General features: G+C 53.8%; 1 protein-coding gene across 7 annotated transcripts in view; it reads right to left on the bottom strand.

Annotated features, from left to right (window-relative positions):
* Nucleotides 1–10,172, bottom strand: part of CTIF (cap binding complex dependent translation initiation factor) — a 301,312-nt gene extending 291,140 nt beyond the window's left edge. For 3 of the 7 annotated variants that reach the window (XM_030867887.3, XM_030867891.3, XM_060310534.2), the window contains exon 1: nt 9,992–10,172. The gene's annotated coding sequence lies outside the window, so the exon portion shown is untranslated. Of the gene's footprint in view, nt 1–8,875; nt 9,010–9,037; nt 9,264–9,313; nt 9,454–9,481; nt 9,556–9,991 lie in introns of those variants that run through there. The other 4 variants (XM_060310533.2, XM_060310530.2, XM_060310532.2 and 1 more) reach the window with 4 other exon arrangements.
* Nucleotides 10,173–13,369: the final 3,197 nt, after the last annotated feature.

Genomic DNA, 13,369 nt, shown 5'->3' with positions numbered 1-13,369 from the left:
CATCCGGGTATCCAGCTGGCTGATGCAACCTCGCGACAAAGGCAACTCATGCTCCTCATAACACAACACGGCACCTGTCAAATATATGAACGTCACAGATGCCAGCCAACCTGTGAATGCAAAGGATTCCTCAAAGAGCCCGGGGCCCTGCAGACAGACACCAGTGGGACTCCTGGACCACACATGTAGTGGCCATCCAAAGCCACAACAGGTCTGAGGTTTCAAGTTTCCAGGGGAGATTCTTCCCCACCCCAAATCCAGGCCAAGACAGACAAGCTCCCCCCTTGCATGCTGGGAAAAACACTGTCATTGTCAACACCATCCTGTTTGGTGACACAAGATGCGGATTGTCCAGCAGGCCACCTTCTTGATCTCATGGTTCAAACTTGTAAGCATCTCAGCAAATGACCCATGAATACGGCAAAGGCCTGTGGGTTCTCAGCTCGTGGTGAGATCATGACATTGCCTACCCCAGAGGAAGGCCCTATAAGGGAATAGCACAGGAATGCCTGCCCCACCCACTCCCGGATGGAACCACACACATTCTTTCTGAATAACTTTAGGGCTCAATTGTCACAACTACAGTAAGGCATTTCCCCGGCTCTGCTGCCCTTTCTCTCTCCCTCACAGAATTTACTTTTTTTTTTTTTGAAACCCCACATTTGTTTATTTATTTTTGGCTGTGTTGCGTCTTCGTTTCTGTGCGAGGGCTCTCTCTAGTTGCGGCGAGCGGGGGCCGCTCTTCATCGCGGTGCGTGGGCCTCTCACTATCGCAGCCTCTCTTGCTGCGGAGCACAGGCTCCAGACACGCAGGCTCAGTAGTTGTGGCTCACGGGCCTAGTTGCTCCACGGCATGTGGGATCTTCCCAGACCAGGGCTCGAACCCGTGTCCCCTGCATTAGCAGGCAGATTCTCAACCACTGCGCCACCAGGGAAGCCCCAGAAGTTACTTTTATTTAGTAACACATACCGACAACACCTAGCACTGTACCCAGTAAGTACCTAACAGACACTCAATAAACGTCAGCTCCCTGCATCAGATTCCTGAGTCACTCACTTACAAACTGAAATGTATTCTGGGTGCTGGAGGAAGGAACTTGCTTCTCTAGTCTGGAATCTGAAAAGCACTGAGCCAAAGCTTCTCAGAACTTCTGCATCACAGCCAGCTCAGCAAACCTTACATCTCATCTTCAAAATCTCCCTCTTTGCTAAGGAAGTTAGGATGGAAGTTGGCTGGATTCTCACAGAATCTTAGCTCGACAAATTAAGGCCCTTCCAGCAAAAGCGAGCAAGATGGTGAAAGGCCTCCAACGCATCTCTCACCATAGCCCATGGCCGAAGGGGCGATGGGTGGAAATAGCCGGGCAGTGCCTGAGGCTCACAGGAGGCCTTCCAGCTGCAAAAGCCTTCTAATGAGGGAAGGCACTGCCTCGTGAAGCCACGTACTCCCGGCCACGGGAAGCCTCTGAGCGAGTGCTGGTGGAGACAGGATTCCCACACCTGGTAGGAGACCCACTTGGTGACCTCTAAGGTGTCTCCCAAGTTTGAAATTCGAGGTACTCAAGCCTCTGGGCTTAGGGCAGATGATGTGGCACACAGTCTGGAGGGACCCGGAGCTGCTGGAATCTGCACAGCCACCCTGAGGAGGAACCTGGACAGACGCCTTGTCTGTAAAGACCTGGCCTGAGTCAACAGCGGGGGGAGAAGGTCTGACCTTCCCGGACAGGTCCGTCTGCAGGCTTCTGCTGAGAGATGAAGCCCTCGGGCAGATGCAGCCCTTCTCCACAGCCATGCACACGCCCTCAGCAGTGTATAAGTGTCATGAAGGCCCTTTTCAAAGGTTCCTGCCAAGGTCTCTTTCTCCTTCTCCTCACTCAGCCCCCCCCCATCCCCCGGGTCCTGCAGCATCTCTCCAAGGTGGAGACCCAAGTCAGTGAAGGGTGAAGAACCCCAGAATCTTCCAGCACTCATGAGATCCTGGAGCCCACAGGCAGGAAGACCCCGGCCCCCAAAGGCTTTAATGTGCTAATTCCCTGGGGACTCCTGGACCACACGTGTAGTGGTCATCCAAGGCCACAACAGGCCTGAGGTTTCAAGTTTCCAGGGAAGATTCTTCCCCACCCCAGATCCAGGCCAAGACGGACAAGCTCCCCCTCTCCCGCTTCCATGCCACTGGGTGGACGTCTATTCCATCCTCTCTCCAAGCCTGCACACCTTTGCAGGGGCCCGTTTCAGGCAGGGCCCTCCATGCCAACTCCCAGTCTCACCTTGGACCCTGGAGGAGGCAATGCCAAGGGCTCAGCTGCCTTTGGGTCTGAGACCCCTCAACACGCCCACAGCCAAACCCACCCCCAGGCCTGGCCTAGCGTCAGTGCAAGCTTACACTTTGGAGTTCCCTGGGGATTTCTCTTACACTCGAGGAGCTCAGCTCTTCTTTGAAAGGATGCTAGTTATATTTCATACAGCATTTCTAGGTGCTTGGTAGTTGGAAGGTTTTCGAGATTTTTACTCCGCTATGATACTAAAAATATTCCAAATCAGTGTTGGAATCCCCTCTTTGGACTTGTTCACGGGAACCTTCTCTGGCTGACCTCACCCCACACCCCAAACAACAAACTCTGGCCACATCCCTGCAGATCCAAATACGCAGGATGAACACCTACTGTGTAGGTCCGAGCATTCAAAAATGAAAAGACTGGCACTCTGCCCAAAACACAGCAGCCCTGTAAAAATGCGGCATGGCAGGAAGAGAAGTACCAGCAGGCCTCTTGCATTTAATCTGCAGCCCACTCTTTGTCCAGGTTATTCCAGACTTTTAGTGGTTTCATATTTCCACATCTTGTCTCCCAACTAGACTGCCTTCTCCTGGGCAGAGGTCCAGGTCTCCCCTGCCCTTTACTTACGCCCTGAGGGCCTGGGAAGGGCTCTGCTAACCAGGGATGTTAAAAATGACAAGGCCTCTCCCCTAACTCACTTGAAGGCTTCCAGCTGAAGCGCGCTCCTGGCTGTTGCTGGATTCTGCCAGCCGGGCCTCCAGCATGACACAGCATCCCCGCCTGGCTTCCCTGATGACAGCGGCCCGGCGTGACAAAGGATTCTCTGACAATGGGAGGAAGAGGTCTTCTTATTGTCTACAGCAGTCCCCACGGCAGTCACGTTCAGCAGCAGACCATTCCCCACTCCCAGAACTGTAGCTCCTGCCCACATCTCCTCCTCAGGCTTCTCCCACGAGCACTGTATTGTCTGCAAGACAGCTCCACTGGATTATCCTACCAGCCATTCAAACTCACCAAGGCTAACATTAAACTCACCACAATCCTCCTCACCCCCACCAGAGCAGACCTGCTCCAGCCACCAGAAGGGCACTGCCCGGTAAAGGCCGCCATCCACTGAGTCCACAAGGCCAGAAGCCTGGGAGTCACTGGGACTCCCCCCTTATCCCCCAAAGCTAAGCAATCGCGGCCGACTTTACTCCCCAAACGTTTTTAATACGTGGCCTTCCCTCCTCCCCATATGTCTCGTCCCCTGGGACCTGAACGCTGCATGGAGCTGCCTGTTGCCTCATCAGCCCAGAGGCCGCCTCTGGCTCCCAGTCATGCTCCCTTCTGGCCCATGGCCGAGTGCCTCGACTCTGCTTAACGTCCTGTCCTCCATGCTGAAACGTGACATCCTCAGCCAGGCTCACAAGCTCCTCAGAGCGGGGCTCTGTGTGCCTCTCGGCCTTGTGCTTGACTGCCCTGGGGCAGCCCCTTCCTCCACCAGGCAGCCTCGGGCCTCCACGCCGTTCTGCCCACATCCCTTCCCCCTGAAGGTCCTTCTCCGGTCTCTTCTCCTGGCTAATTCCTTTTCATACATTCAGATTCAGCTCCTGCATCATCTCCCTTAGGAAGGCCTCTCTGATCTCTGAGGCTACAGCAGGTGGCCCTTGTCTGGAAGGCAACTTTCTCCAGCACTGCGCTCACCACACATGCTGAATTTAACTGTTTAAGTGCCTGCCTCTCCCGCGAGACAGTGGGTTCTTTGAAGGCAGGAGGGCTGTCCCTGTTCACGGTTGCAGCCCCAGGGTGTAGCACAGAGCTGGCCAGAGAAAGAGCCCAGTCACTACGAGAAGCCCCGTCTGACTGCAGGATCCACCCAACCTCCTTGGTTAGCTCCACCCCGGACCAAGCACACACAATTTCCCCTTCACCCTTTTTGGGCCATGGTCCCAACTGAAAACCTCTGCCAGGTCTGCCACAGCCCCAGACCTACCCTCAAATTCACCTCTTTCATGAAATCATCCCAAACTGGCCCCAGTCCACATATCACTGTTATGATAACTGCCTCCCATACTTTATCCATCCCGCCCACGGGTAAGTTAGCACTTAGGTCTGGCGCCATGGTTGGACATAAGCCAGCAGTGGATATCATGGAGAAGGAGCTCCAAAAAGAAAAGAAAAGAGAAGAAAGAAGCAGCCCCAAAAAGTTCGAGGTCCTCCACTCACACAAGTGCAATGATGATGTGCCGTGGTGGACCACGTCAACTAAGGACACCAGATTTGATCCCTGCTCTACTACTTACTTGTGACTGCGGCATGGCAGTAACCATGGAGGCTCAGTTTCCCCATCTGCAAAATGGGAATAACAACAACAGCCTCACAGGGTATTATAAAAAGCAGATGAAATAATCTGTGTGAAATAGTTCATAAACTGCAAAGCCAACTCAGGTGTAGGGTATTATGCTAGTCTCCAGTGCCAGCCAACCCCCTATCCAACTCCACTACCCCCACCCCCAGTAGTTCTTCTCCTTACTTGAGTCAGGTAAGAATCAAATGAAATATGTGGATCCTCCTCCTAGAAAAATGCAGGTACGTAACAGCTTTGCAAACCCTTTCAGGAGGTTCCTGAGGACCCTGCCATGGAAAGGGGAAGCCACAGACCAAACTTAAGAGCATTGGAAGACCCCAAGCATAGACCTCTCTCCCAAATGTATGCTCTCATCCAGATTCCTGGCGGCCAAAGATGAAAGATAGGGCAAGGAAGGCCAGGTTTGAAGGAAAGCAAACTCAAGACTAAAAGACGAATTCCGGGGCCTTTCCTGGAACCAAAGGGAAAAAAAAAAAAAAGATGCAGAGTTTTCACTCTTTGGGAAGTAAGAATCCCACTTTTTTTCAGGAAGCATCACAGTACAGAGAAAGAAGATTAAATAGGGCATCAAATTTTAGAAGTTCATGTTCCACTCTGCCAAGGGCTCCCTGTGACTCTGGGCAAGTCATTTCACCTCTCTGGGCCTTGGGGTCTTCAGCTCATCAACAAGGCCCTTCCGAGCTCTGGGTGCCTAGATCTGAGGATGTGTCTGTTCTCACTCTGTTCTGAACCACAGCTCTGGCCGGGGATTAATTCAGAAACAACAGGCAGCTGTCAATAGTCAGCTTGGGGGTAATTCTGAGAGAAGACCACCATCACAGCAGTGCCCTAAGTTAAACTGCACGCACGGGAGGCAGGAGGGCACAAGAGCAAAGCCTGAATGTTAGCAGCTGAGCTCAAGTGACCAGCGAGTCAGCAGCGAGGCCCAGAGGTAGAGGATCCCCCTCAAAGAGAACACCAAAAGGGGCTGCCACTTTATTGGGTAAGCTATGCAGAAATGCCATCAGGTTTGGAGAATTGCCCAAAACTGCAACTTGCCCGTCTGTTTTGTACCTCCTGTTCTTTCTCTGGGCTCAGGATTCTCTCCCCATCCTAACCACCACCTCCTGCTTCCTCCTTCATCATGTGAACTGCAAACAACAGAACCTTAAAACAAGGGCAGTGAATGCAGGGGACACGGGTTCGAGCCCTGGGCCGGGAAGATCCCACATGCTGCGGAGCAACTGAGCCCATGCGCCACAACTACTGAAGCCCATGCACCTAGAGCCCGTGCTCCACAACAAGAGAAGCCACTGCAACAAGAAGTCCGTGCACTGCAACAAAGAGTAGCCCCCACTCGCCACAACCAGAGAAAGCCCACATGCAGCAACGAAGACCCAACACAGCCAAAAGTAAATAAATAAATGAAATTTATTAAAAAAAAAAAAAAAAACAACGAAACAAGGGCAGTGGACCCCAAAACTGAGATGAAATTGGAAAACAGTGTCAAGGACCCGGGAAGTGAGTTGGAGAATGAATAGATTGAAAAGCAGACTCATATTAGAACATATCCGTAGACCTGTGAGACAGAAACTACTAAACTCAGGCCAGGCCTGAGTGAGACCTTGACCAAAGCCACTGAAGACAGCCTATCACAGCCCATCACTGTCCAGCAGAGCTGGGGCAGGAGCACAGAGAACAACTTGTCAGTTCTTCATTGCTCAGCAGACTAAACTGTTGGTTGGCTTCAGGGTCATCTCTCATGAGCTGCCTAACCTCTATAGAAGGACAGACCTCTAGGGCTCACCTGGGAGGTTCCAAATAGTTTGAAGTTCAGAGCAACAAGGCTCTTCTTCCTCTGTTGCTTCCTTCTGCATTTGCTGTAGCACAGGAACTCGCATTATGAGTCCCTTGCAACCAACATATGTGAAATTGACTAAGTCCCAGGGCGAGTGCTTTAAAATATTTATGATTTGTTCTCTCCTGCAGGCTCTGAATCATCCGTTTTCTGCACTGCAAATTAGCTGTTTCTGCGATCCTATCTTTGTGTGCCCCAAACACAGCAGAGTATCTAGACTACAGAAGGTGCTCAACAAACATCTGCTGGACTTAAAATCTTACATTTATCTCCACAGCTAGAAGATGTTTTTGCCAGGCAGGGCCACTATGTTAAATTTTCTTTGTAAGCACTTCAAGATACACAAACATGTTGGTGTTCAATACATATTTGTGAATGAATAGCTGATTATCTGACCAAACCTAATAACCCTCCAGGCTCTGTCTGAGAACCTTCATGTGCGAGAACTCGGAGAAATACATACAGTTATGGAGGAGCTCTTTGTTCGTTTCAAGGCTTCCCCATCCCTGGAGATGGCGGGGGCAGGTTCCTGGGTGGTTTCTCAGGAGTTATACTTTAAACCCATGGTTTTGGAACCAGTAAGTAAAGAATAAACCTTAGATTCAATAAAGACCCCACGAACACACCCATATGAACACAGGCATGTGTTGCAGAAACATATATCCATATGTATTTATTACATGCAGGTATACATACTGCATGTATCAAAGCTGACCATCATTCACCAACAGTAAATTATCAGATGAGTGATAACAACAGCAATGCAGACTTCTGTTTTTTAATACTTATTCTCATTAGGACTGGTAGCAAACCAAGTGTTTTCTGACAAAGAATAAATACCATAATTTACTCCCTTTCTTGGGTTCAGTATTTCCTGAGGTGCCAAGACCTACACTTTAAGGTGGTCACTGTTTAATTAAAAGCCATAGTCTGAGAAGTGAAATCACAGAAACGCCTCAGGCAAGTCACGTCAGTTTTTGAGCCTCAATGTGCTATTCTGTAAAATGGGGTTAATATCCCCCTACCTCATGGGACCCTCTTAATAAATGCAATGATGCGGTGGGGGACTGCCCAGTAAAGTCATACAAACATATTGCTATTCTAGCCATCTCTTAATCACTGATGACACTGTATCCCAGAATGCGTTACAAAATTACTGCTCCAAGCGCACATTATCCAGGACAGACACTTGACACAGCAGATGAGTTGATCTGTGTGTAAATCGAATCCTGTTTCAAATACTCTAAGGGAGTGTATCCTGTGAGGGACTGGACATCTTCTAACGTCTGCTCGGTGCGTTCTGTTCCACTATGATTGGGTTTTCTCGCACGCCAGGCAATTTTCTCGCGCGGTCCCAGCATGCTCATACCGGGATCCCTGAGGTTTACGGCCCAGACCCGGAGCTGGACAGGAGGAAACAGGCCGGACAGACTGCGGCCCCTCCCCGCCCTCTGGGCGGCTCCTTCCTCTCTCCTCCAGCTCGGGCGGTCAGCGGCGCTCGTGCTGTGTCACTTTCGCCATCGGGAGCCTCCAGCCGCCGCGGAGCCCGCAGCTCCAGCGGCTTCCTCCCTTTGCGCGCGGGCCCCTAGCCTGGGAGATAATCTCCGGCCGCAGAGACCCAGCGCCGAGCGGACAGAGCCGGCAAAGGCATGCGGCCGGCTGGGCACCCGGCCCCGGCGCAGGAGGCAGCGCGGGGCTGGGCCCGGGGCCGGTCAGGCCGGACAGCCTTTGGCCCCCACTGTCTCCAGGTCGAAAAATTGGGAGGGGGTGCGCAGAGCGCGCTGATTCTCTCCAGGATCTGCGAAGGCGGCAGCAGGCGCGGGCACGAGCACCCACAGAACGCCCCCGGCCAAGGGTCAACCGAGGGGCGTGGGGGGGGGGGAAACGCGCGAGCGCCCGCGGCTCCTCCAGGCCCAGCCAGACCAGCCCCCGGCGCCACCGAGTAGGTGGACAGTCTGCCGGATCAGGGGGGCGTCGGGACGCGAAGGGAGGGTTACGCAACCCCAGGGTCTCCCCGGGCCCCCAGCCGCACGACTCCCCTCTCCAAGTAACCCAGGCGCGAGCGCGGACACACACACCACTACGAGCCCTGGCGGGACCGATACCCCGAGCGATCTGGGCCCAAGCGCGTCCCCACGACGCCGCGGTCTGCGGTCCCCGCCCCCCCACACACGCCAGAGCGGTGTGTACACACACAAACAGCTGGGCGCGGGAGGCGACGCCTCACCCCCCGGGTGGGAATGCACACCGCGCCGCCAGCCACCCCTCCCCTTTACACGCCGCAACCCCCTCTCTGCTCACACCTGCCCCCAAACCCCAACCCTGAAAACTCCACGAAACCAAACAGCCAACGCCACCCACAGGAGGGCCTCAGACTCCCGACTGTCATTTAACGTCAATGGAGAGACGTACCCAACTCAGATGCGCGGTCCCCGGGACGCCTCCCTCAGATGCACCCAGGCTCCAGCATCCGGCCCTCAGGGGCAGCACAGCTCCGCCGCGGACAAGCCACCGCTCCCCCTGCCCGCCGCCCACCCCCACACCCCCACCACGGCAGGCGTCCGGGACAGTCACCTGCTCGCTGAAGGACCCGAGCCGGAACCCGGGTCACCAGCCACCGCGAGCTGGCTTTTCAGAGCCTGTCAACTTAACCCCGGCTCCGCCGGACGGATCTGTTCCCCAGGCCCAATTACACCGCGGCGACAGGAATGAACAATAATAATATATTTTTTTAAAGCCAACAGAATCACCGCCGTGGGGCATGTCCAAAGCCGCGACCTCAGTGGATCTACTGATTCGGGTTCCTCCTCTGCTCCCGTCCCCCGCGCCCCCCGCGGCCCGCAGGCTCACCGTGGACGGAGGGAGGGTGCAGCCTGTCTAGACGACAGACATCCCCGCGCCCGCGGGGACGGGCGCGCACACACACACGCGGCCGCCACAGACACAATCAGTCACCAGAGGAGGGAGGGGCGGCGTGGAGATACTCTCTCGGGGTCCCTCCGGGAGCCGCCACCCTACCTCAGTGGAGCACGGTCAGAACAGCTGCAAGTTTGGCCGGTACTAAACCAACTGCTTGATGCAGCAAATGCGGGCTTCAAAACAAAAGAGAGGAATAAAGCTCGCTCTCTTCCTCCCCCCGGGTCGGAATCTGGCACATGACAGCGGCTACACCAAGCGGCTCCAACGCGAGCCGGGCTCCAGCCGTGCGCCCCCCAAGAACCCCCCCTCCTCACTGGAGCTCCAGAGATACGGCTCCCCTACTGGCGGGGAACCCAGCAGGGAAGGGGCAAACCTCGGGAGGGGGAGAGATCGTGGAGTGCGGTCCTCGACAGAGGCGGGGAAGGTGGATGCGCGCCGACTCCTGGCTGCCCCGGGCGCAGGGAGGGGGGAAGGGGGCTAATTGTTTGGGTCGGTTTTCCCGGATTTATCTATAAGCACGCGCACGTCACGCAGCCCTCCTCGCGGGTCCCCGAATCGATAGGCAATCAGAGATGACTAAAAGAGGGGGGCGGACGGGGGGATGCTCACCTCGGGGTTCCTCTGGCCGCCGCTCCGAGCCCTAGTCGGGGGGTGGGGGAAGGGGGCAGGAAAGGAGAAGGGAGGGAGAAGGCTCGGGAGAGCCGACTCCAGCCTCGAGTTCCGCGCGTCCCGGCTGCGGAGGGGCTCCGGCGCCCCAGCGCACAAACCCAGGCGACAGGGGAGGGAGGGAGGGGAGGGAAAGAGGGAGGGAGGGGCGGGTGGGGGAGAGGGAGTAGAGGAACGAAAAAAAAAAAAAAAAGATCCCTGCTCTGACACAGGGAAAGAGAATGTAGGAGAGTGAAGTCCAGGCCCCGCCCTCCCCTCCGGCCACGTGCAACGACTTGAAAGGAAAGAGGGCGGCGGGAGGCCTGATGGGTAATGTAGTTCGCCTTTCTTTACCGGGATGGCGGGCCCTGGAGAACGGGGCGCCGCCGGGACGCCGGGGATGTGCCTGAGCAGCAGAGACAGCCTGTCTGGCCACGCCGAAACCCAACGCCCAACGCCCGTTCCCCTCCCCGCCACGTGCTGGCGCAGCCCTGGGTGGGGACCTCCGCGTGGGGAGAATTGGGGGCTTAGACGAGATCCAGGCTTGGAGGGAAACATTTGATTTTAGGGACAGGACGGCTTTAAGGATGAGGACTTCCTTGCTTTAAGTGCTAAGTCCGTCCTAATGGCAGATAAAAGGGAGCTTTGTGTACGCACTGGGCGGCCCAAGTCCAGTTATTAACGCTGTATTAAATGCTAACGTCTGTTATTGAGATGCATATGTTATAATTAACATTTGAACATCTCTGTGGCAGGGGCGGGATGTTGTAATTAGATATGCACTTTGCAACCAATTAATTTTCCATTGGCCATGCTAAGGGCTAAGGCTGGGGACTTGGTGACGGGGAGAATTCAATGCAATGTATAATTCAGTAATCACTTAACCAAATCACCAGCGTTTTCCAAGTGCCTACTAGGTGCTAGGCACTGAGCTTAGCACAGAGAAGCCTTCTGGAGAAATATATGATGCTGTACACCCTCCAAGCAAGGGGTTTATAAACTCATGGAAGGAACTGTGTGACTCGGTATAACTGCGAAGAAAATCGTTTATTAATTCATATAACTTTTGGTGAGCATTTTCCACAGATGGGACATGTCTGGGAATGCCAAGACAGGTGAGACCCTCAAGAAGGTCAAAGTCTAGTGTAAGGACCACAGTCAGTGAAAGTATAGGGGATAAGTCCACACTTAACATAGACATAGGCACAAAGTGCTACGGAACCCTCAGGAGGAGCAGCCAACCAGGATGGAGGGTGGATGGGGGTAGGAGAGGATGAGGGAAGGCTTCTTGGAGGAGGTAGTACTTTAGGTAAGAATTATTAACATTTTTAACAAAGGCAAAGGGAGGGGTAGTCCTCTGACTAAGGCTACAGGGTACAAAGGCTGGAGATGAGAGATAAGAGAGCAAATTCTGAAAGTCCCAGCAATTTGACAGGGCAGAAGGGAGGACCCAAAATGCGGGTGGGTCAGGGATGAAGTGTGTGTCTAGAGGGCGGAAGGAGCCTGGGACGGCTTTTCAGCAGAGATGAGCCTTCCAGTGGGCCTTGAAAGAGGGAGGTGAGATTTCTTTCAGAGCGGAGAGCATGTCTTCCTGACTTGAAGCTCAGCGTGTGCCAAGCCAGGGTGGAAGGAAAGCCGAGCAGCATCCGCGGTCACATCCAGTAGAGCAGCTCTCTTGACTCTTGTACCAAAGGACGTGGAGGCGTGTCATCCCCTCCCTTCTAGAGGGAGGCAGCAGGCCCATGGTTGTGCATTCATAAGAGGCAGAGTGGCTACCAGCAGCCAGTTGTCTGGGTGCCAGGCCCAGTCCCCCCGGGCAAAGGAACGTGTTTAAGCACACCTGACTCTTCCTACTGGTTTGTCCCTCTTCGCATTTACGCCTCACTGGCTCAGCAGTTATTTTTGCGCTTTAACATCTGGATGATTTCCTGGATTTACGAAATATGGACTAATAGTCCCAGAGTCTATCCACTCAGCAGATTCCCATTTACCTACCTTTTGTTGTCAATGCTGTTTTGCACATGGTGTGATATGCACACTATTTGCAAAGGAACAAGAATGGAATTGTCTGGGTCTTGGTTTTGCCTTTGCTTTAAATCACACCCCCAGAGGTGAGAACAGGATCCAGCCCCGGAGGTGAGGAAAGGCTGAGCAACCTGCAGAGTGCAAAACATCTGTGGAGAGTAGGTGCCTCTGTTTGGGGGCTGTGCCTGCAGTGACAGCGCCAGTGGTGACAGCACAGACTCAAGACTCAGCCTGAACCCTCAGCCTGAATCCCAGGCATGACACTTCCTGGATCTGCGACCTTGGGCTCTTTACTTACCCTCCAAATGAGTGACTTGGGCGGCTCATTCAACAACCTTTCTTGGCCTTGTGAGAACCGACGGTGAAAATGCATTTAAACTGGCTCCGCGTCACACAGCAACTCTTGGTGATGGTCATTCCTTTCCCTGTCCCAGGGTCTTTCTGGGCCAGAAGAGTGATCCCTGAATTTTTTTTTTTTCTGCAGGTAGGCCAGCAGAGCTGGTGCTGCAGGGAGGATTCCTAAGGGTGACTCATCTTCATGTGTGAAGTAGGTTAGGGTTGTCTTCAGGGAACCTTCACCCGATTTCAGTCCTCACCTCCCGCGGGCTCAGCGCTCCTAACCCTCCCCAGCTGACAAGTGGTTACGCTCTCCCCTTCCCCACCCTGCTGCCCCAGGACCCCCTTGTGTGTGCACCCAAAGCCCCTTCTCTGGACGGTGTCCCCAGGCTCCCTCATTCCTTCTTCCCACCTAGCAACACTTACCTCCTGCTTTCCACATCCCAGAGCCTGGCTCTCTGCTTTACCTTCAGCCTAATCACCCTTCATGAATGGATGATAAGATAATCTTTTCATTCTCTCCTCCAGCTATGACATGTTTGTCCTCTTATCTAGAGCTTTCTGAAATGGCCTTTGCTGATGGGGATTTCAGGCTGGAATGGGGATCTTTGAGAGGAAGACTCTGTGGGTCACTCAGACTGGAAACCGTGGCTTTCCCAGTGTGGGAGACCTGGGGCTTCATTGGTCCCTCACGTGGTGGCCTTCCTTCCCTGCAGTTGATCTTATGCCCCACTTGCAAGCTTGGGTCAGGGGAGCTGCTGGATGCAGAGTCAATAAACCGGCACTGGAATTGGTTAATTAGGGAGATTTGAGTTGTTAAAAGTTGCCTTTACCTAACTTGTTACCACATAGCCTAGAAATGAAAAGCCAGACTGTTTCTCTCTGTCTTAAGCAGTTGCTTTTCCTAATCAATACTTTCCTAAGATACTAGCAAAAGGAGAGAATTCCCTGGCGGTCCAGTGGTTAGGGCTTGGTGCTTTC

This window comes from Globicephala melas, chromosome 13, assembly GCF_963455315.2.
Source record: "Globicephala melas chromosome 13, mGloMel1.2, whole genome shotgun sequence".
NCBI lineage: Eukaryota > Metazoa > Chordata > Mammalia > Artiodactyla > Delphinidae > Globicephala > Globicephala melas.
This window is presented reverse-complemented; position numbering and strand designations above follow the sequence as displayed.